The sequence below is a fragment of the Anser brachyrhynchus genome (assembly GCF_964034855.1).
Source record: "Anser brachyrhynchus genome assembly, chromosome: 6".
Lineage (NCBI taxonomy): Eukaryota > Metazoa > Chordata > Aves > Anseriformes > Anatidae > Anser > Anser brachyrhynchus.
Window position 1 is genome coordinate 25,857,903 of NC_137700.1, and position 22,509 is coordinate 25,880,411.

The window sequence follows — 22,509 nt, forward strand, 5'->3', positions numbered from 1 at the left end:
GTCTACTTAGTAGTATTATTCTTGACTTGAAATCCATCACTGTCTTTCTGAAACATCAGTCACATTTGGAAAAATACACCTTCAGTAGCCTTCCCACTTTTGAAAGATGTTACTCTTCCTTCCTCTGGAGCTTACTGTCTGTAGAGAGCAAAAAGCGGATGTTTGTCTCAGCAGATGAGATGCGCGTTGCTGCCACAGAAATGTGAGGGGAGCGTTGCTGTTGACGTCAGTGGCACCTGATTGTAAACAAGTAAGTGCATTCTCCTCACTATCTGCTTTATCCATTTGTTATGCTAACAGAAATTATTCCAGTGCATGTCACCAGCAGGAAGAAATTAGTTTTTATAGATCTTCTGTAAGCTAGACTGTTTTTCAAACAGAGAGAGGAAAATAAGGGAAGGGGAAAAAGGGAACGGGGCAGGGATTTCCTCTTTCCTGTTTTAGCAATGACATAGAACAAAGCAGACTCCATCATCACTGCACCTCAGGTGCTAGTATTTGTTGTCACAGGAGGAGTGTGAGTATGTGCCACGTGTGACCTGACCTGGTGGCAGCACCCTGTGTCCCAGAAATGGGGCCTGTCTATTGAATACTCCCTGCAGCTGAAACTTTGTGAACGTAACAATCAATCTGCACTGGTTCCCTCAGAGAAACGAAGAGGGTGACTTTCAGAAGAGGTCTTTGGGATGTCTTTTTGTATGTATGCAAACTGTATCTTATTTTCAGTGGAGCTGAGGAAATTGCGGGTTCTGTCTAACCCAAATGAACATTGATAATGGATTTTATTCCCTTTTGTTCACTGTGTAGTAAATTCTTGTACAGCGATAACAGAAGTATAGAAAAATGCCATACACATCCCAGTCAAGGAAGTTCACCTTGGAGACTATATTAGACTTTAGTGTATTTCTGTATTAATATGGAGATGAGCTAGATAACTCAGTAACTTTTCCCATCTTCAATTTATATTTTTTGTTCCCAGAAATTCTGTAACAGTGGTGGAAGATGTTCCTCTTATTTGAGCCCATTCTGTGCCCTCTTCTTGGTTTCAGGAAGGAATACAAAGGAGACACCATCTTTGTGTTTCTCTATTTTTTGTGTGACATACCTGAGACTAATTAAAAGATAGTAAATTACAGTTGATAGAGAAGTTGCAACATCCGTTCACAAAGTCTGATTTTCTCTCTTCTGCCTCACACCATTGGTTTACTATCCTGTCTTTCCTGTTGGAAACTGAAGAGGTAAACGCTAAAAACTGGACTTTGTCCAGTTTGCAGCAGTTCAATATGTTCCTCTCATGGGATTTAGCTTGAAGTGCTTGGTTGCATCTCTTTTCCCCACTCATGCTGGTTCAATATCCTGTCTATTTTTAAATAAGTTTTGCGACATACAAACCAGATGTTTCTGAGACTGGAGAGGGGATCTGTAGTGGAGTTTGAGCATGTGACTCCTGTCCTTCCCCCACAGTGGTGAGTAAGGACAAATAAACATCACCAGAGTGCAGAAAGACTGGGCATTTTTAGCCCTGTAATTTTCAGCAGCTTTCTCTTGAACACCTCCTGAGTTTGTTCCTTTGCTTCATCTGCTGTCTTGCTAGTTGCCCCTTCTTCTGCAACAGCATACGATCACTTGTTGTACGTGCAGCTGATGGTGGCAGTTGACCAAATAAGAAAGTGAGCTATTGCTTCCTTGCATAGCACAGCTTGTTCCCCTCCTGTAGCCAGAAGGCAGGGTTAGGGGGTTCAGAAGGCAGGATTAGGGACTGTCCCTAATGTTTCCCCTTACCTCTCTTGCTGTCCCCTTGTTCCTACCTTCATCATCTTCTGGGCCCTTCCCACGTGCTGGTGTTTCCAGGTCCACCTGCAGTGTAAGCCTTTTTATCTTCCAAGACATGTTCCCACAGTAACTTCTGTTTCTAGCAGAGTCAGATGAAAAAGGCAAGTGTATTTTGTGTGAGAGTCTGAAAGTGTGAAAAATGCTTGTTTCATTTCCAAATAGCTTGTTGGTATTCTTAAAAAAAAATCTGAAAAAGAACAGGTTAGACAGAATTGATTTGTCTTTTTACATTAACTTTCTTTCTTCCAATGTGAGAAATGCATAAACAAATGAAAGAAAAGCAGAAAGTAATAAATAAAAATTGTTGGCCACAGCTGAAATTCCACAGAGAAAATATATTCAATTGAAAAGTCATTTTCCATCAGTAAAACTTTGAAGCCAAAAGTGTCAAACAGCCTTTTCAGCACATTCTCCTTTTCAGCAGTCATCCAACAGAGGCGATGTGATTGCAGGCCAAGGGGAAGGTGGGCTTCAGCCCAGTGGCTCAGGCTGCGTAACCATTTTTCAAACAATTTCTAATTATTAGAGGCATCTCTTATGGGATCATTTGATGAAACCTGATGTTGTCTGACCTTCACAGAACATAGTACTCCGGTAATTGTACTATTGTTTTATTCTTTTTCAATAAGGAAATTGTTGTTTATAGTTCACAAATAAGTTATCATCTTGACCTTTTCATCTGCCATTCATACACTCCCTCGAGTGGCCCACATTATGAATTACATTTACTCAACAGGGCTGTTTGGTTTGTCTGGATATAATTTAGCTGGTATTTTGAAGCACCTCAATACTGCCTAAAACAGCAAAGTTTTGCTGTGAAATTGTGAATGTTGGAGTTGTCTTTAGCTGAGAACTTGCTGGGTAGAAACAGCAGGAATGGAACAGGCTGCCGCCTTGTTTCCCTGTCCTTGGAGTTGCTGTCTTGACCACGTGTCATCCGTGGATCAACTTATGTGGTTCTTCCTAATCAATGTGGCTTAGCAGAGTGACATAATTCATGTAACTCTTTCATTTGAACATATCTCTTTATTAGAGGTTGGTGCCAGTTCTACGTAAAACTCTGAATTCCTGTACTTATATTTTGTTTACCAAATTATTGGTACGACATCTGTGAGGATACCCTCTCTGCTTCTTTAAAACTGCAGTGGGAAGTACATCAACAAGGTTCGGGAATGTTCTTGGCTCACACTTACAGGGGAAGACACAGAGGAACGTTCCAGCCATTACTGATTTTCTTTTTCAAAGTGCTTTGTGTTTAGTACTAAATCTTTGTGGAGTGCTGTTCCCTGATGGAAATGTCATATGTATGACTGATGGAAATGTCGTGAGTATGGCCCTTGGACATCTCTGACAAGTATCACGTTTTCTCTCTCTTTTTCATATTATTGCTAATACCATTTTAAGGGGCCAGTTTGGGGAGACATATTTGTTCTGTCCCAGATATTCATGCTGTTATTGAAAAATGTTTAGAATTGTGATTTTTTGAGGGTATGATCCTCTAATCTTCTGAATCAGCTAGATGCCTGATTTTTTAGCTTTGATCAGGTTGTCCGATTAATTGTAGGAGAAAGTTTCAAAGTCTCATTGCCTGACTCTGACCCTCACAGGTGTTTGGAAGCACGAGCTGCTTGGTTTTCTCTGTATAACTTCCAGCAGGTGATTGCTGTTGTCATTATCATTTGTGCTGCAGTAGCAGTTAGAACTGTCCCTCACGAACCATTATGCAGCGTTACAGAACAAGAATTCAGCTCCCAAATCTTAGTGTGCCTGCCTATATTCAAAGGTGTGGCTGCAATTTGTATGAACATAGGTACCTGAGCTTTCAGCTAGGTAGTTTGATACCAGTGTAGCTCTTCATGCAGCAGCTGAAGCATAGAGAGAGGAGGTGACATCTGTGAGATCATTTAAAGACCCAGAGTCTAGGGCGGGGGGGAAACCAAACTGCTGAGCTTCTCTCTAGTGCTCTGCCTACTGAGATACATACATACTGTCTGCTAATTCTACTAGGATCAGATGCTTCAGTGATAAACACGTAAACCCAGCTGCATCTGATTTTCACTACAGCTTTTGACAGAAGTCTTTCCCCTGTGTGGCATCCAAAGAACAGAAGATCCCAGTATGTAGACACCATTAGCACTGGGGGGTGGCTGGGGGGGTGTTGGTCTGCAATCAACAGGGCTGGCTTCTAGCGTAATGATTTCCTGATAATTGGCCCATGACTGAAAGTGGCAGGGCATACTAATATTCGCCAGAGCCAAAGGGAGTGATGGATATTATGGACCTTCTGTCAGTCGATAATATCCTCACTGCTGCATGTGTCGGAAGAAGACAAAGGCCTGCTCTTCCCTGGGGTTTCTCACATGGCAGAGGGAATGCCTGGCAGTTTTACATGGACTTCGTTATTCAGCAGTGGAAGCTGTGATCATGAGCTGGCTTCATCTGGTTTCAATCAGCCGTTTCTCTCTCTCTGCTGAATGTTCCTATGTTCGTGGAATATTTTTCCAACTGCCAAATGTGTTCCTTTGGCATTACCTTTCCAGCCCGCAGCAGAAGGATTGCAGGAAAAAAAAAGTGGCTTCATCAAAGTAGCTGTTTGAATCAATAAGGCGTTATCAACACTATGGGTAGCTTTTTTGGCTGCCCTGGCAGCAAACTTGTTCTACTTCTCTTGCAGGGAAGTGCATCTTAACCTTTCCCAGCTCTAGCTTCAGTGAAACTTAAAACGATCAGATCGGTATCTTCAGAGTCCTTAGCTAGCTAATATGATTCTATCTTGCTGGTGTGGAATAAAGGGTGTTTGAATGAAGAATGGAGTAGTGTTCTTCCAAGATATCATATTATAACTTCGCTTTGGGGGAGGTTTTCTTTTAAGCAAGTAACAGTTGTGATGGAAAATAACCTCTCCTTTATCCTTCTTCTGTCACCAAGAATTTAAGCAAATCTGTTCTTCATCGCATCCAGCTAAAGTCACAAGCAGATTTCAGAATCACTGCATGTGTCAATAATCAAACAATATAGAGGCCAGGGGGCTGGTTTAACTTTAGCAGTTTTGTGCTGGGATTATTAAAATTCATGGTGATGTGTTTCAAGAATGGGAATATCAAAGCGCCCTCTTTTATGTGGAGGAAGCAATAGCACATGTGAGAACACTCTAACTAAAAACTGCATTTTAAATAAAAACATTTCCAATATAAAGGCAGATTAATCTGCATGTGTCTGCTGCGGGGTCCCGTACTGACTCCAGGAAATAAGTGTGCTAAGTAAGTGGATCACTTTTAACTTAGAAACAGAAGAGCAAGATGATGTCAGTGTCCTCTGGCAGATCCAAAAAGAAACTCAAGGCTATTTCAAGGAATTAAAATGAGGACTTATGTATCCAAGTGTGTTATGCATACATCTATTCCTTTAGGTGAGGACTACTTTTATTGTTTTGAAGAAATGGCATACAAGAGCTGTTCCATGTGGCCTGATCACTAGAGAGGGCCAGAGATGCACATTGCATCAATGGGGTTCGACCAGCAAGATGCAAAGGGACTTATCTTTTAATTGAGTGGAGTCATTTTGCATTGGAATTCGGGTGGACTTGTACTGAGTTGCCTAAGAAAGCCCAAGAGAACGCCATCAAAATACCTTTTGTGTCTCTGTCCATGATAATTTTAACAAAAGCTTTCTTAGTCTGGGTAGATTGCTTAGATCAGCTTTACAAGAATCTTTCATTACTTCAAGGCAGCTGTGACAGAGACAATTGTCTAAGGTTTAAACATCTCTGACTAAGAGTTAGATGAAGTGCCATCAACTTCAGGTGATTGCTACAGTGGGCCAAAAGAAACTAGATGTACAACTGAGCTAAATTATAGCAAATTTAACTATTGCGAGCTAGATAAATAAAGACATTAGGCTTCAAAGACACTGCACCATGCAAAATCAAGAGTCCCCAGGTAAGAGCACCCACAATTCTTGATCTCATGGCTGTCTGTTCAAACCTCATCACCAGTATTGCAAATGATAGATCTAGAAGCATTTTCAGTCCTAAGGTAAGTTCACAGATTTTGCTTCAGGTCCTTAGCTTTAGAGATATTCCTAGTTAAGTTAAAACAAAAATACAGTAGAATATGGTGGGAATAAAATGAATTGATTGAAAGTTAAGGTGGGAGTTGAAAGTAGCATCAGCTGCAAGTGCTGGCATGCAGCTGCAGTGCAGTAACGGCTGAGGAAGGCCTCCTTCTGACATCGGGCAGCTGTTCTGTCTCAGAGAACCGGTGGAATAAAGCAGACCAGAAAGTGCTTTCCTTAAAACACAGGTGGCAAAAGCATCATCCAGAGCTTGCTGAGTGCAAGCCAAAAGCATACTTTGTTCTGTGGAGCAGATATTAACTCTGATCAAGGCCTTGATGAAAATGCATGTGCAGACACTTTCCCTGACTGGAGTTTGTCATTGCTATGGAGTGAATTTGGATGACCAGCACATTGTCATGTCCCTAGCTGTGAGCAACAGCCACTTTGCAAAGCCATACCTACAAAACTGGTTCCTCCTTCTGTACGTGCTCCCTTGCTTCTGTACTCCCTGTTGTGCCAGAAAGTTGTCTGGGAACATGTCTTGCTGTTTTTGGTGTGTCAGTAAGCTGAGCATTGTGTGATTCTTTCTGCCTGATGTGTTCCTCCTTTTGGCCTTACATGGGCAAGTATGAGACTTTTAGATAACTTTCTGTGAAGGGTTACAGTTGAGAGTGAGCATGCTGGTCCCTAGCCTCTAACCTGGGGGAGCCAGCTATCCCAGATGGAAAATGTCATCATTGTAAGAACATTTTGGGGTGTTTTATGGTGAAAATTTGAATAGATTATGTTAAAACTAAGAAATGGGAACTACTGTGGACTTATGTGGTACATATAATATTGATCTCCTGCCTGGGAGCTAGGCTACATCTGCAGTACATCGTAGTCAGCTGGACTAGGACCAGAGCTCAATAGACATCCCCCCAAGTCCACACCACCTAGATATGGAGTGCACTCACAGCCCTTTAAGCCATATCCTGGGCTGCATCAAAAGCAGCATGGCCAGCAGGGTGAGGGAGGGTATTCTGCCCGTTTGCTCTCATGAGACCCCACCTGGAGTCCTGCGTTCAGCTCTGGGGTCCCCCGCCCAAGAGGGACATGGACCTGTTGGAGTGAGTCCAGAGGAGGGCCGCAAAGGTGATCAAGGGGCTGGAGCACCTCTGTTATGCAGACAGGCTGAGGGAGCTGGGGTTGTTCATCCTGGAGAAGAGGACGCTCCAGGGAGACCTCATAGCAGCCTTCCAGTACCTAATGGGGGCCTGCAGGAAAGCTGGGGAGGGACTCTTTGTCAGGGGTTGTAGTGATAGGACAAGGAGAAATGGCTTTAAACTAAAAGAGGGTAGGTTTAGATTCCATTTTAGGAAGAAATTCTTTACTTATGAGGGTGGTGAGGCAATGGAACAGGTTGCCCAGAGAAGCTGTGGATGCCCCAAGTGTTCAAGGCCAGGTTGAATGGGGTTTGAGCAACCTGGCCTGGTGGGAAGTGTCCCGGCCCATGGCAGGGGGGTGGAACTGGATGGGCTTTAAGGTCCCTTCCAACCCAAACCATTCTGTGAGTGCCTGTGGCTCTGTGGATTTCCTCAGCATTCCCATGGGAGCACAAACTGTGTGCAGATGCTGATCTCCTCTTATGAAAGACGGTTTTAAGGCACTGTAGGGAGAGTACTACAAAATGTTGTCTGCTCCCATGGGCTGAACTTTAAGAACAAATCTGAAATGGGTCACTGTGCCTTGTCCAGCTGCACAGGGAAGCTTGCGTGATGAGGCAGTATAGACCAGAGTTCTCTCTGTCAGAAAAAGTTTGTCCTCACAGGGGATGTAAGACAAGTTAGGGCTTGACCATAGTTTCAGTCCTGCTGTAGCAGTCTTAGCAAATTCTGAGTGTTACACTGAAAACAAAGAGTGTGGAGTGAGAAATTGCCGTGTTTCCCACCCCTGTGCCCTGGCACGTTTCGGAGGGCTCTCTTTACCTCTGGGTGGATATCGTCTTTATGATCCTTTCTCCCTTCTACGATCCTTTCTTCCTTTTTTCTTTCTAGAAGGATTTCATACAAGATGTTCCTTAAGTGATGTGGAGAAGGCTAGACTTCTTGAGCAGAACTGTGGTGCTTCCTGCTCCAAATACTTTGCCAGTCGGTCTCTATGCCACTGAGGCCAACAAAGCCAGCCACTTTGCTCCTGGGTACGCACCGCTTTCCCATGTCAACAGTATCTACTGCTGCTTGTCTGGGGGCACTTCAAAGCTGCCTGTGATTCCTAGGACTAAGCAAAAAAGGTTTGGTTGGGAGTCCAGCTCACATCCTGTTCACTAGCCAAATATAAGAAGGTCTTTGGTCATTTGAGTATAACTGATAAGTATTTGACTCAGTGTTGTCTTAAAGTAGAAATCTGTCACTGTTAAAAGGTATCATTCCTCCTTTTTACTTACGTTCATGGATGTCAGCTTGAGATCATACTGACTAGGGGCTTCTTAGGTAACGAGAGGGTAGAAACCTTGTAAAATGCATCTAAGATTGCAAGGTTAATTTTTAACCTGCTGCAGTATAAAGCAGTATAAAATCAATTTGGCCAAAGCCTGCTTAAGTGGGTAATTAAGGTCACAATCAACCAAAATGGCTTCTGAAACCATTGCAGCTATAGATCATTACACTTCTCTCTCAGCACAATGCAAAAAGACAGGCCCCAGCTAATGCTTTCATCTGGCTATCAATCATCATTACATTGTAAACTGCCAGGGTGAGAGAGGGCAAAGCTTTGAATTCAGAGCTGATGGAAGTTCTATGACCTGGGGGCTTTCTTAAGCTAAAGGCTAATTAACCATAAAAGAGTCAAAGGTCTGAAAGTCTAACACATTAAACGATGTGGCTGCCTCGTTAGGTTCCATTGTATCAGTAAACATTAATTCTGTTAAGTGTGAACAAGTCTACGGCAATCTGTGCCTTCTCCCACCTCTCCTTCTGCTTCCTTAATTTTATATCTTGGAAGTTTCTCCACCTACGTGAAGTTAGGTGGAGCTTTGAAACCGTGTTCCCACTGGAGAAAGTTGTGAGCAGTGCAGGCTACATCTGGAAGAGGAATTCTTGACATTCTTCTTTCCTAATCTGCTTGCCCAAGCTAATCACATTAGCTTCAGAGAGTGTATTTGGTCATCATAGTCCAGAATAAACAAGCTCATAGTCTAAACAAGTGTTTGAGATTTCATAGTCTGTGTGAGGCAGCTGTAAAACCGTATGAAGCTACATAATAAATCTATGGGTAGTGTAAAATTGAGAGATAAAGGTAAAAATTGAAATTTAAAGGTAGAAATAGCACAATATGTGACAATAACAATAGCAATGATTAGGCAGATCTACGTTCTGGAGAGTTTAAATGTTTGTTTTCCAAATGGTGTTTTGTTTCTGTAAAAAACATCATTTAGTGAGAAAGGGATACATTTTCTTGTCGTGCAATACCTGCTGTTGGGGCCTGACTTAAAGGCCACTGAATGCAGGGGGAATTCTCCTATGAGTGCCCAGCAAACGTGGGTTCAGAAGACACCAATGAAGTATGGTGTTAAGCAGCGTGCGAAAGCTCAGGAGATGCATATGTGCCATTGGTGTAATTATATAGGTTTGGTACTACCTGGCCCCCCCCATACCTTCATTCTAGACCATCTTTCTTTTCGCATGCTGTCGTGCTCCAAACCTTCAGTTACCTCACAGTGGTTTGCTGAGCCACTGTATAAATCAGAATCAGTATAGGATTGGAAGGTTTCATTTTATACAACACATTTCAGTGATCCGATCGCCAATAGAGAGCAGAGAAGGTTGGGTGCAGAGAAGAGTTGTGGGCAGACAAGGGCAAGAACTTCTTAAGTCGTCTTTGGCACTGGAGAAAATGTTTATCCGGGAACATCCTGAGTCTCTCAATGATTTATCATTAGCATTTAGCAAGTTTCTGAGGTTGCAGTTCCATTTTGCAATTCCTTTCACAGCTGACCATAAGGGGTTCCTGCTCCTGTCCCTTCCAAGCCTGCCTGCATCTGTCAGCTGCTTGTCCTTACTACCTGCTAGACATCACAGCCCTTCTGGGCATAGCAGCAAAGTTGTTTATGTAGCAGTGATCCAAAAAGCTCTAAGAAATGACCTGTTTGAAAAAAAGCATGACACAGACGTCTAATCTGTTCTCCCCAAAATTCGGTAACAGCACCTCCTATCACTACAGGTATGTTGGCTCTGCTAGGATTTTCCTTGACATGAACGAGAGGGGAGTAGCTTCAGAGAGCTGAAAAAAATAGAGAGGTTTGGTTTTCTGTTTTCATTTTGAGATCTCTGTACACCAGCGGTCATGTTTTGTTGTCACAAGACAGCCTCTCAAAGGAGTGCTAGTACTTGGTTGGAAGTCTTGTTAGAAAAGTCTGTCTCATGCTAGGAAAAAATACTGATATTTCAGAGGCCAGAGCTTTATGGGCTTTGGGCTGCTACAGGTAATGTTTTCAGAAAAGCCTGAAAACAACCTCCTGATCTTTTAGTGTCAATTGAAGATGCCATGATGCCTTTCTCAGGAGCTCTCTTAGAGCATTTTTTTTGGTTCAGTTCCACTGTGGCTTAAGATGTTGTAGCTTTGTGCAAAAGAATTATTCCTTTTTTTGCCTCTCTGAAAGAGCTGTATCTTTGCTGGTGCTGAATGAGAATGTATCCAGGCTGTACAGTGGTGTTGGACGGGTATTTAATAAATCTTGGAAAACTGAGGAATTCCACAGGACTGGAGGATTGCCAGTGTAGTTCTACTGTTTAAAAGTGATTAAGAAGAAAGCTAGAAAATTACAAAAGCGTGTAGCCTAATGTCAGTTGTACTTAACATAATGGCATGGTTAATTTGGAACTGCACCAGCAAAGAACTGAGAAATGGAATCCTTGCCAGTAGTATGGCTTCCTGGAAAGCATGCCTTGTTAAGTCAACCTATTATCCCTTGCTAATAAGGTTGTTGATGTTTGATATGAGGAGTATTCTAAGACAGCATACTTGGCTTCCTCCAAGGCTTTCAATTTAGTACTAATAGCTTTAGTACTAATAGCTTTGCCTGCATTCTGGGGTAGGTGTTGTTACAGTGTCCCTCCAGCTGCCCCCATCCAGTCCTAATCCTCCAAGCAGCAAATGGGAGCACCTAATGGAGCTAAGGGAGTTCCCTCCCTGCTCACCTATCTTTCTTCTGCAAGATGCAGCTGGAGACCAGGGCTGAAGGGTCCTATTGCACAAACTGTTAGTGCTCGGAATTAAAAGGTGCATCACAACCAAATCTCATCTATTTTTTTAAGACATTCTAGGAGGGGTCCCCACAGACTACTTTTTGTTCCAATATCATTTCATATTTCCTTCAACAAACTTCATAATAAAATAGTCTCAAATGATAGTTGTTTTTTAATGAAGAATAATGTAATGATAAACGAAGAAGAAGGCAAGTTTCTGTCACAAAGAGATCGAATCATCTAGGCAAGTGCTCTTCCAGCAAACTTCCGGAGTTTTAAGACTGCAAGCTATGAAGGTCAGCTATTTCTGTATGCCATGAGACACTGTTGTGGAAATTCAGAGGAGTTAGATGTTGTTCTAAATAACCATAACCCAGCAAGAGCTGTCAGTGCAATGCTGAAAGAAAGAGGGCCAATGTGACCTTTTTAGAAGGTAAAAAGGCCCCAAAATGGAAATATCAACCAGTCATAGAGAATTAATCTTGCATATGTACATGGAATTTATGAGATTAGTTTTGGTATTCGTATTACCAAGAATAATGCATGAGAGGGATTACCAATGGAAAGCTTATGATGCGAGTTTTGAGAGTTGCAGCTGAGGGTATTTATGCTTAGACATGTAAAGAAAGATGCCAGATCCTCTGCCTCTTTTACGGGCTGTTCTTAGCTGCAAACCAGCTTTTGTCAGGAAGCTGTAGCTGCAGACATTTGAGTGGCATGCATGGGATCACTTTTAACATGCACCGTTTTCCCTTTACTTCGTGCCAAAGGGCCCGCTCACAAAAGCTGGGCAAATGAGTGACACTAATGGAATTATCAACAGTGGTTGATTCTTCAGAAGACTTGTTTCCATAAGCACAGTGACTTGGTATTATACCCAACAAAACTAGGTAAAAGTTGAGTGATACCTGATAAAGTATACAACAGAATGTGATTGTATTGATACAGTTGAATTGATACAGTGTTATTGACCACTGCAACACTGCTCAACCAGGATACTTTTAGTCTAAGTAAAGCCATTTCAGTTCATTTCAGACATATGCAGGTGAAATTTGGTGTCCTGAGTAATACGGAAGGTCAGTTGATCCAATGGCTGCTTAAGTACTGAGATCCTGTGAACCTTCAGGAACAGCTGCTGCTTGCCCTTCAGCTGTTTTCCTGTGCAAGACTGGACGGGTCCCACTTTACCCAAGCAGGATGGCACTGTAACCCAGCTGGCTTTGGAAGAGTCACGCTGGTGTCAGACTGGAGGAGTGCAGTGGCAGGCTGTACAGTTTGCACAGAATTTTTGGGATACCTCAGGATAAAAGGTGTTATATACATGTAGGTCATTTTTATTAAATGCCTTGCAAATCGTTTATAATGCCTTTAAATATCAGAACAGCCATACCACATCAATAACCTGCGCACATGTGTTTACTTTATTTTAGGGTTTGCCACAGTTCACTATAAATGGCTTAGATATGTTCAGTAATTCACTTATAATGAAACGTGCAAGCCTTCAATAAACGTATGTGTTACAACTAGCCTCTGATGTAAATACTTTGCCAATTATATGTACATTAGTGATGACTGTAGCAGGCTTATAAATACTCTTTGTAATTCTTTGGCCTCTATTCTCTCCTCCCTTACATAAGTTTTATAGTGGTGTGTAATTCTAGATCTACAGATTTTAAGGCCAGGAGGGACCCTTAGATCAAGCCTGACTGTCGGTGTAGCAGGCTAGAGAATCTCATCTGGTTATTTAAGCATTAGTCCCAAGAACCTTTTTGCTTTACTAAAGCCTATCCTCCAGTCTGCATATCTGCAAGTGCTCAGGTGAAGACCCTGAGACATGAAAAATCCACTCGTGGCCTCAGAAGTTTGCTCCAGTTGTTAACCATCCTCACCGCGTGTCATCTTCTTCTACTGTATCTTATATTACTTCTCTGAACACAGGAGATGGTCCTGTGGGGAGAGCATCACCTTAGCTTTGAGCCTCAGACTGTTTCTTGTCAGATTCTAACATACATAAAGTTCAGAGAAAAAAAATCTTGAATTAATTCTTGTTAACTTTTTTTTTTTTTTCAGCAGACATCCAGATGTTCTTTTCTGTGATGGATAAATTCTCCGCAGAAAATATCAGTGAGAGCCCTATGTCATTTAAAATTTGTTATCAGCCTTTGAACACACTATTGAAAGAATTCATCACAGAACTGTAAAGCTTATACATACAGAAATGATGTCAGATTTTCAGGGGCCAGGCACCTCTGTAGGTATATGCATAAGATAAAGACCCTGTTGAGTTTTAGCAAGAATATGAATGAACGTAAAGGATGATGAATAGAAGCTGAAGACCTTGAAAAATCTTCTTGCTTTGTGTGGATGTATCTTTTGGAAAATGGGTCTGATTCACACGGTGCTTGGCAATTCTTTGTATGGACTCACTAGAAATGAAAAAATGTTCCCCCTTTCTGTCCACCACCACCATACAGGTTTCTTAGAATCATGAATGCTTCTTTGGACACCTTACCTGATTGTCAGCACAAGTCCCTTTAATCTCCCATGGTCGCTTCAGCACTGTCAGAAAGTCTACACGTTTCTAACAGCATGGCCTTATTATCTGCCAGGTGTACAGGGACTTACGTTCCGTGGGAATGGAGGAGGAAGGAGATGGAGATTTTAAAAGCAGATCTGAATCTAGATCTGGTTTCATGTTTTAGGGAATTTTATTTTACTTAGGTTGTTCATGTAGTCTGTAAAGATGAGTAAAATACTGCAGATGTGTTAATGGCAGGCAAAGGAGCAGGTGACAGGCAGGAGGGAGGAGAAGTACTGGCTGTGCGCAGCTGGTAGGTGGTGCCTTGGAGTCTTGTGGCAGAGCAAGGCACAGCACCAGGGAATGTGCAACCTGATAATTTAAGCAGAAACTGGTCACAACAGAGAACCCATAATAGTTGATCTTTATGTTAATGAAAGCACAAAGGGGCAGGAGAGGTCTGTATTCTCCTGACAGGTAGTGATTTGCAGATTGGCCCTGAATCTGCAGGAAAGTGTTGAAACCTCTGTAGAATGAAAATGCAAATTTGAGATGGTGTGCATTTTTAATTGCTCTATTAGCACAAAATAAAAACGCATATAAACTTTAGTGCTTTTAATATTACACTTAGGACTGTTTACTTGCTGAAGGTAAAGTGCTTTGAGAAGGAAAGCATACTTCCTCACAGGGGCTGCTTCCCATAATTAGTTGGAGTATGACTGTTTAAATTGTAGCTCAGCAGAAATGTTTTGATTCTGTGGGGCACCAGCAGCTCAGCAACAGTGCTGCCTTTCACATCCACTTCTTAAGCGTAACAGATCATTTAGACCCTGGGTTGGCCAAGCTCACATAAACCAGGTTTACAAAGAGTTATAAAAGCTTGGCTTTCCTCCTCCCTTCTCCCTCACATTCCAATTTTTCCCCTTATAATTTTACCACAAGGCAATGCAGTCAAGCTTTTCTTGGATCATATGAATCTAGATCAATAAATATCAGTTGCAGAATGGGAATCTATGCACAGGCATGTGCTAGAAGGATGAAATGGTTGTGTTAGTTTAAAGGAACCTCAAAGTTTGTTTTGTTCTCTATTTGCAGGGCACAATGCCTATGTTATATAGGCAAGCAGAAACTGGAGTGGAAAAAGAAAGTTCCTACTGCAAAAGCAGCAAAGCTGGAATGTGCTGTGGAGTCTCAGATTGTTTTTCAGCTCTGTGGGTGTGTATGGTAAGCAAAATGATGTTTCTGGCTGGGCAAGGGTACTTTTTTTTTTTTGTCAGTGTCAGCCACTACCAGGGACCTCGTCCTCACTTCCCCCGTTCTTTCCTCATATCGCACTTGCAAGAGATAAGTGACTTTATTAATTCTAAAGTGAGATTCAGAGTGAAATTCAACCATTTGCAGAACAACACTACAAAGATTAAGCGTCATTTAGCAGAGATCCTATGGGAAACCAATGGTGCATGACATTTATGGCCTGAGCCATTTTCATCTCCCCATCTGATGTCGATCACAGTAACTAACTTGAGTGAGCATTAGATCAAGTCCGTGCTCCGTGTAGTGTATGAATCAACAGATCTACTTAGAAATCAAAGACCTCAAATAATTCTCCAAATGTTAGTAGGTTAAGCCTTGTTCCATATGCCATGCTCATCTGTGATGTAAGTAAATATTAGTAGGTGTATTTTACAGAAAGACAGATTTGAGTTCCCTTAAACTACTTTGCAAGCCTAGAACCAGGCATCATCGGAGCTGAGAAGTGACCTGAGGAACTGTGACAATGTGCTGGAGGCACTGGCTGTTTTGCAGCCTTTACAGAATCCAGCAGCAGTAATATGAGAGGTTTTCCCTTGATCTCTGAGCCAGCCTGAAGTAACTTTTTAATTTTTCTCATGATGCATCTGTGAAAGGAAAGTGTCTGTTGTCTGCATCAGATAAAAATAAAAATTCCATGGTCATGGGATTAGAGTGCCAGGAGATTCTCATGACTGCTCAGAGAGTTCCAAATTGTGAGGAATTATGAGGAAGGGGAGCTCCAATCTCTTCAGTGGAATCAAGAAGTTCTGATCTGGTTCTAGATGGTGCTGTTGAACTTGATTGCTTCAGTGAGGTCACTGTTGACTAGAAACCCAGAACAGTAGTCCAGGCACTGGGGAAGAGAGGCTTGCCTACAAGGCAGACTTATAAAACGAAGATGTGGACTTACATTTTTAAAGGTATCAGGTATCTAGCTACTACTGAGATGTCAGAATACTTTTTCAAAACTGGGCTTTACAAGTTATTAAGCAAGTGAATGAAATACCTGAACATACACAACTAACAGACCAGACACATAGTTCTGTCTTGAACATCTTTGTAGGGTCACATTTAAAAATAAACATGAAGGTCATGACAGAATATTACATAAGCATATCTCAGTTCCTTCAGTTTGGGAATCTGTAGTTCACCATCTAATCTGAACCATTCATGGAGATGATGAGAGCCAGTCATATGCCAGGTTTACTGTCTGCAGTCTTGAGGAAACTGAAGGATTTACTCTGATAATTTACTCTGATTTTGAACAAGAAAGCTTTAGAACCTTGCTTTTCTTTTCTGAGATCTGACAAGGCTGCTATGCTTGCCTGTCTTGCCTAGAAGAGATGAGGAAATGTCTGGTGTAAGAAACTGGTGGAATCGCCAATGCTAGATAGCCCTGTACATAAGTATGGAGCAAAACCATGCAGCCTCATGTGGCTTGAAAGTGCTCCTTTCAGGGTACTGGAACAGTGGGAGAAGGAATCGTGTAGTCAGGTCTTCCTACTAGTACCTTACAGAAGCTGTCACGTTTTCTTGCTAGCTGTGCATTTCTAGGTTCCCCTCATCCTTAGCTTAAGTAGCGATGGTTTCAAGGCCCACAGTGCAGCCTCTCTGTTTCAGGAGAATCTACTGAGTTAAAGAACAGATCTCAAGCTGAAATTTCTCCTTTAAAATAACAAACCTTAAATTGTACACCCCTAGAATTGCTCAGTTCACATGCGGCACCTAAACTGTGCAAGTATTTTCCAGGCATTGTTCAGTTCACTCCAGGTGCTCCATGGAGGAACACTGCCATCCGAGCAATAAGCCCGTCATGGAAGTGTCAGTCCTCACCCCTCTTGGAGCAAAGTAACCTGGACTTTTGTCCTCCTTCCTGTTCCTCAGCTTTGTCAAGCAAGTTAGTACTTTGTAAGGGACACAGGAAAAATCAATAAGACACCCCGAACAGGAAAACCATGCTCAAGACTGACAGCGTGAGTCCCAGAATACAGGGAAATATGTGCAAGGCTCGGTCAGTTTTACCCAAGTTGGTAACTAGAAGAGCCCTGAAAGGGAAAGAAAGCTGCAAGGATCAGTTCTGACCATAAGCAAAACAAATTTAATTGCTTTGCCTTGTTCACATCTGATTTGAGATTCAGTGGGAAGGAGAATCTGTCCACAGATACAAAGAGGAACCTGATCCCACCCCAGGGTAGTTACATGAGGGTGGGCCACTTCTCACAACTGCTGTAGCTGAATCACAGATTTGGGAATTACTGCAGACATCACTAAGTGGAATGTCTTGCATGTGATATGGATTTTGGAATTAAAGGTTGCTGGTTTATATTTTAAGTATAAAATATAACAATTTGGCAAGCACACTTAGTCAGAAAACCTAACTTGAACAGAGGTTTGGATATTTTTTACTCAGTTATTAAAGGGTATTCTTTGAACAGTGAGCATGTCACAGGTAAACGTATCATAAGCAAACTCAGAAACAGGGATATAGCCACATTTTTCTCTGATTTAATTCACTGAGTAGCACTCTGAGGTAATTCTGCTGCATGTACTGCCATGAGTTAGAAAACAAATTTTAAGAATGGTGACTCTAAAAAATGCGCTGAGGGTAAGTTGGGACCCAGGAACAGGAAAATGACTTAATTTGAACTTGATGGCAGTTCACTGCCTGGCATCAGAGTAGTGTAGTGATCAAACTGTTCCAATAGCGTGGCTTTCTGTTTGCGTCTCATAAGATGTCATTATTACTATGCAGATGTGATGCTATATTACGGTAGTGCTGTCAGCCGCAGGTAAAACTCTGACCTTAATTCTTGGAGTTATTTTAGGAAAAGAAAAATAAAAATTCAGTCCATGCTTTGCAGAGCTTGCTGTCTATAATTCCAGTTGTGCAATCTGTGGTAACCTTCTACACTGTGCTGACCTCACTGGGAAAATTAAAATTGTGCTCATTCTCATTGCAGTCCATCTTACCTAACCCTGTTTGTAAGTTAAACAGAGAGGCTACATATTTCACTGAGTAGAGACAGCAGGCTGAATTAGGACCCCAGAGATGCTTACACGGATAGCTTGTTCACGATTGTACCAAGCCCTTTTCCTGCCCCATCATGATCCAGTAATGTTCTTGTGGCAACCACAACAATTCCCTGCAGGGGGCAGGGATATTAAGAAAGTATGTTTAGAGTCTCTTAATGTAATTTAGCAGCAGGAAGCTAGGAAGGAGTGCCAGAACCATGTGAATAGCCAGTTCTTTGTACACCACTTGCAAATGCTCCACCTAGGCCACAACAGGGCAATCGCTGCTTCATTTGAATTTATTGCTAAGAAGTGTTTGTCTGCAAGTATGTTCCACACCTGATTTAAGGCTTTTCATTTACATGTGACTTGCGTAATAGTGAATTTACTGTTCAGATGTGGTTAATGAAAATTAGCATTTTATTCACTGGAAAGTCTTGTTGGACTTGCTAATTATTTGCATGTTTAAGCTCTGTAACAATTCCAAGGCAAAAGAGTTTCTTTCCTAAGGCCAAGTAAGCCTGTTAGGTGACAGTATTGCCAACACCTTTTAGCACTGAATGTATCGCACAGCACTTCATTGCACCTGAATACTTTAGAAGTGTCCTCCTTATAGTTCTGTGGTAAACCAGCCATAAAAATATTTCATTGTAACAGCCATTCACTTGGAGATAGTGAGTGAGTAGAAAAATCTTGGAAGTACTGAAGTGTAGTGAAGAGAGCATCGATCTCGAAGAGCTTGCTGAAAGTGGGTGATCTAGGCCAGCAACCATCAAGCTCAAAGGCACAGGGAGCTAAACTGACATTTTCTGGCTCAGTCCCTAGTGAGGGTAACTCCGACCTGTAATCACGTTGTTCTATTACATTGGCTACAGGAATCTGAGAGCAATTGCTAGTTATAGAGCATTAATGAAGTATTATAGGTGACAAGAACCAAATGACAAAACAATATCGACCAGCCAAAAAACCACCCCTTCTCCCCAGTCCTCACACGTGTCCTTAAGAAGCAGTTAAAAATATCAAGATAAATTTATCCCTCTGTTGCCTTCAAAGACAAGACATCAGGGATGAATTTGGTCCCATTTTATTCAATTTGTCCTCAATTTGCTAAGCTCATTAATTTGCTCTTGTTTTACTCTCTGTTAACTGAGAAAGAGCAGCCCCTTTGCATTAGGCATTAGAGGCAGGAAATCTCAGGGAATGTTTCTAATTGTCCGAACTTCTATCCCCCTTTCTGCTGTTCCTGTTCTTAAGAAAGCATGAGGGGGTGGCCTGAGCATGAGGTACCACTAGGGAGACAGAAAAGAGTATCAAGGTCAGGGTGAAAACCACACAAGAAGCAGGAAGAGATGCTTGCAGTTAGGTTCGTGACCTTTGTATTTTTTCTGATTGTCCAGGAGAGGGAGGAAGGGGGTAGAGAAGGAAGATAGGAATTTAGCATTAGAGCAGATGTGTGCATAACCCCTGCTAGAAAACATCAGAGCGCTATGCAAGCTACATCGAAGCTGCTGAAAATTGTAAGGTTCTTAGTGCTGAACGTCTGGGGAAATCAGAGGTGTGTCTGGTCTTTGTTCCTAGGCAGCTGGGGTAATTCCAACAGGTAAAGGCCAAGGCCTGGGCTTTAAAGAAGATCTGAACCTCAGAAAAGACATGAAACATGTCTGGTTATTAGAAAACAAAACAAAAATATTTAAAAACAAACCAATAGCCTTAGCAATCAGTAAAACAGAAGTTCTTACTAAATACAGTCATTTTGAATGTTTATAAAAGCTGGCAGGTACTAGCCTTAGTGAGGGTCTTCAAATTCTCATCAAGATAGTTGCATTCTTCACCAGTTCTCTCTGTATTCTGACCTAAGCATATTAAAGTACATGTCCTTGTCCACACGTATGCAAATGGAAAGCTGTGACCAGGTCAGAGTGCTGGTTAATTTTGTCCAGGCTTGCTGAGGTCTCAAACGTTTCAGTTTGCTCACATTCCTGAAGAAGATAGAATCTTTTTTTCCAGTGCCTTGGGGAACGGTTTTAGTGCATTACCACGAGCTGAGAGGGTAAAAATGCCTGTTACAAAATTCAAGCTCAATCTTTGCCCCATTTCATTACATGTGGAACTACATAGCATTTCTTAATATGACAGTCTTGAAATAAAACAATAAAACTCGGTGGCTCTGAGGGTGCAGGTGATAGATCACTGCAACTGAAAGATGCTCGACAGAATGACGACTCTGTAAAACCTCTGATAGTTTCCTAGGAGGATGGAAGGAACGACAAGCCTTGGAGTGGGGCAGTAGTTAAAGAAAGTTGGTACACTGCCTGCAAGGGTGATCCCTGAAACACAGCTCATTATATTGTCACCTGCATTATGCTGAGCCACTTCCATACCCTTCCTGTTTTGGTAAAAAATCCTAAGAAGCTACAAAGCAGTCCTCTGCCAAGTTTATACTTGGTTTTATAGCTAGGTCTGGAAATTGTAGGGACTGAATTGTAGGGACAACAAAAAATCTATAGGGACAACTGCAATGAGCAGAAAATGAGCGTGTGAAGCGATAAGTGGAAAGACTTGTTAAGATGCTGATGTTCTGCTGTGAGTAGCTGTTCACCTAACAGCTTGTTCTATGTGCAGTCAAGATGCTCTGGAATTTAAAGGGCTTCTCAGGCTCCATGTGTGATATCCTCGGGCATTTCACGCACACACACAAGAGCTTAGAGGTCTGTTTCCAAGACTTTTTACCTTCTGATATCCAAGCTGATGACTGTGTGTCAAGGAGCTCAATGTAGGCACGTATTGATGGAGAAGAGAAACTGAATTCTTGGGGATTCCAGCTTATGTCCAGATGGGACCGTGTCACCACCTTTGGGGAGTCAGGCAATTAGAGCAGGCTTCATTTCCCTTTCTGCTGGGTGACATGGTAGGCATATTAGTGAAAATCACTTCAGTTTCGTGTACATCAATAACAAGACATTGTTATTTCTACTGGGTTATTAGAAGACATGAGAATCACACCAAATATGCCTGCAATGAATGGTTACCAGACTAATTGAAGTTTGGTATGATTGGATGCTAAGAAAAGGAAAAATATAATGGAAAAAACTTTTAGGTTTGGTAGGTATTCATGATGGCAGGGATTTTGCTTGGGGTATCACATGGTGCTGAGCTTTCTGGGGATAGCTGGTATCAGGACACCTTCTGTAAACCACGGAGGTGATGTCCAGGTGTTTTTTTTGTTGACACTGAAGGGGCCAGCAGCTTAGCAGAGGGATTTCTGTGAGCCCCCCCCTTGGTTATCAAAGCAACACTTGCTGCAGCTGGGTTTACAGAACAAATACGGAGCGCTCCCCCTGGCAGAGGTCTTCACGAATTCTGGGCTTTACCAGCTCTGAAGATAAAAATGTGATTTGCAACAACAGAGGGGAGCAAACTGGCCATTGCAGTGTACTGTGGTATGGAGAAGGGGCCAAGATTAAAACGATTGCAGGAGGAACTGTCTTATTCTGTGAGGGCCTTGCTTGATATCTACAGGTACTGATGCTCTGTTATTGCTGGTCCATTGTTGCTGTCTTCTACAAGTTTATTCTTTCCCCATTTTCTAGCTTCCAGCAATACTCTTCGTTTATGAAGCTGTCTTAGAGTTTCCATTTGCTGTACACCTTTGAATATTGCACTGTTCCAGTGCAAATATTTCACAAAGTTCTTGAAATATCAAAAGTAATCTCAAAATGGGATTTTTCTTCCCTCATAAATAGTTCATTTTCATGCTTCCTTTTCTAAACTGCTGCCTTCAACTTGCATTCAGAAACTTCATCAGTGTTCATATAGATTCAGGGAAGAACATGACCACTTAAAAATCACATGCTGTAATTATCATTTGAGAGGTGCTTGTTTCATTTTTAATGATAAAGGATCTATAAACAGAATTTATATAACCCTATGTTTTGGTTTAGCCAGGACAACCTATAAGAATCTGCATGAGGCTGGTAAGTCCTGAACTGAAGACACAACAAGGATGGGGATAAAAAGCTGGTTGTTTCATGACCGTAGCCTGAAAATTATTACATTCTTGAGAATCAGAGGAGGAAGCAATACTTTCCAGAGCTTTCTGTAACAGTAGAAAAAACATGTTCAAATACCTAGGAACTATGTCTACAGTGGGAAAACTTTCATACATTACCATTTTTGCTAACTGTGACTCAGCCCAGCAAAGCTAGCAATAAAAAGGGTTCTCACAGGCTTCATCTACTAGAAAAGTAGGCTGGGTCGGGAAGTGTTCCTCAGCACTGGAACTCATTCTCTGTATTGTTAGATTGCTCCAAAAGTTCCTGGCACGGTTCCTCTTCCATTACCTGGAAATCTCCTACATGATTCCTGGGCATGGTTCAGGAGTTAGCAGTTTGCAGTAAGCAGTTAGGATATGGCCACCCTGTTGCAGGGTAAGTGAAGCTAATAGCACTGATGAGGACTGTTCCATGCTAGTTGGCGTTAGTGCCAAATGACACACTTGGGTACATTTCTTGTACTGAAGAACATGCCAGGGCACAAGTTAACCATCTTAGACAAGGCACATACTGGCTTAAA

At 41.9% G+C, this 22,509-nt stretch overlaps 1 protein-coding gene across 1 annotated transcript in view; it reads left to right on the forward strand.

Moving 5' to 3' along the window:
• MAPK8 (mitogen-activated protein kinase 8) overlaps positions 1-22,509 on the forward strand; it is a 255,148-nt gene that overhangs the window by 41,805 nt on the left and 190,834 nt on the right. Inside the window, exon 3 of the mRNA XM_080596999.1 lies at positions 14,728-14,856. The gene's annotated coding sequence lies outside the window, so the exon portion shown is untranslated. The remainder of the gene's footprint in view (positions 1-14,727; positions 14,857-22,509) is intronic.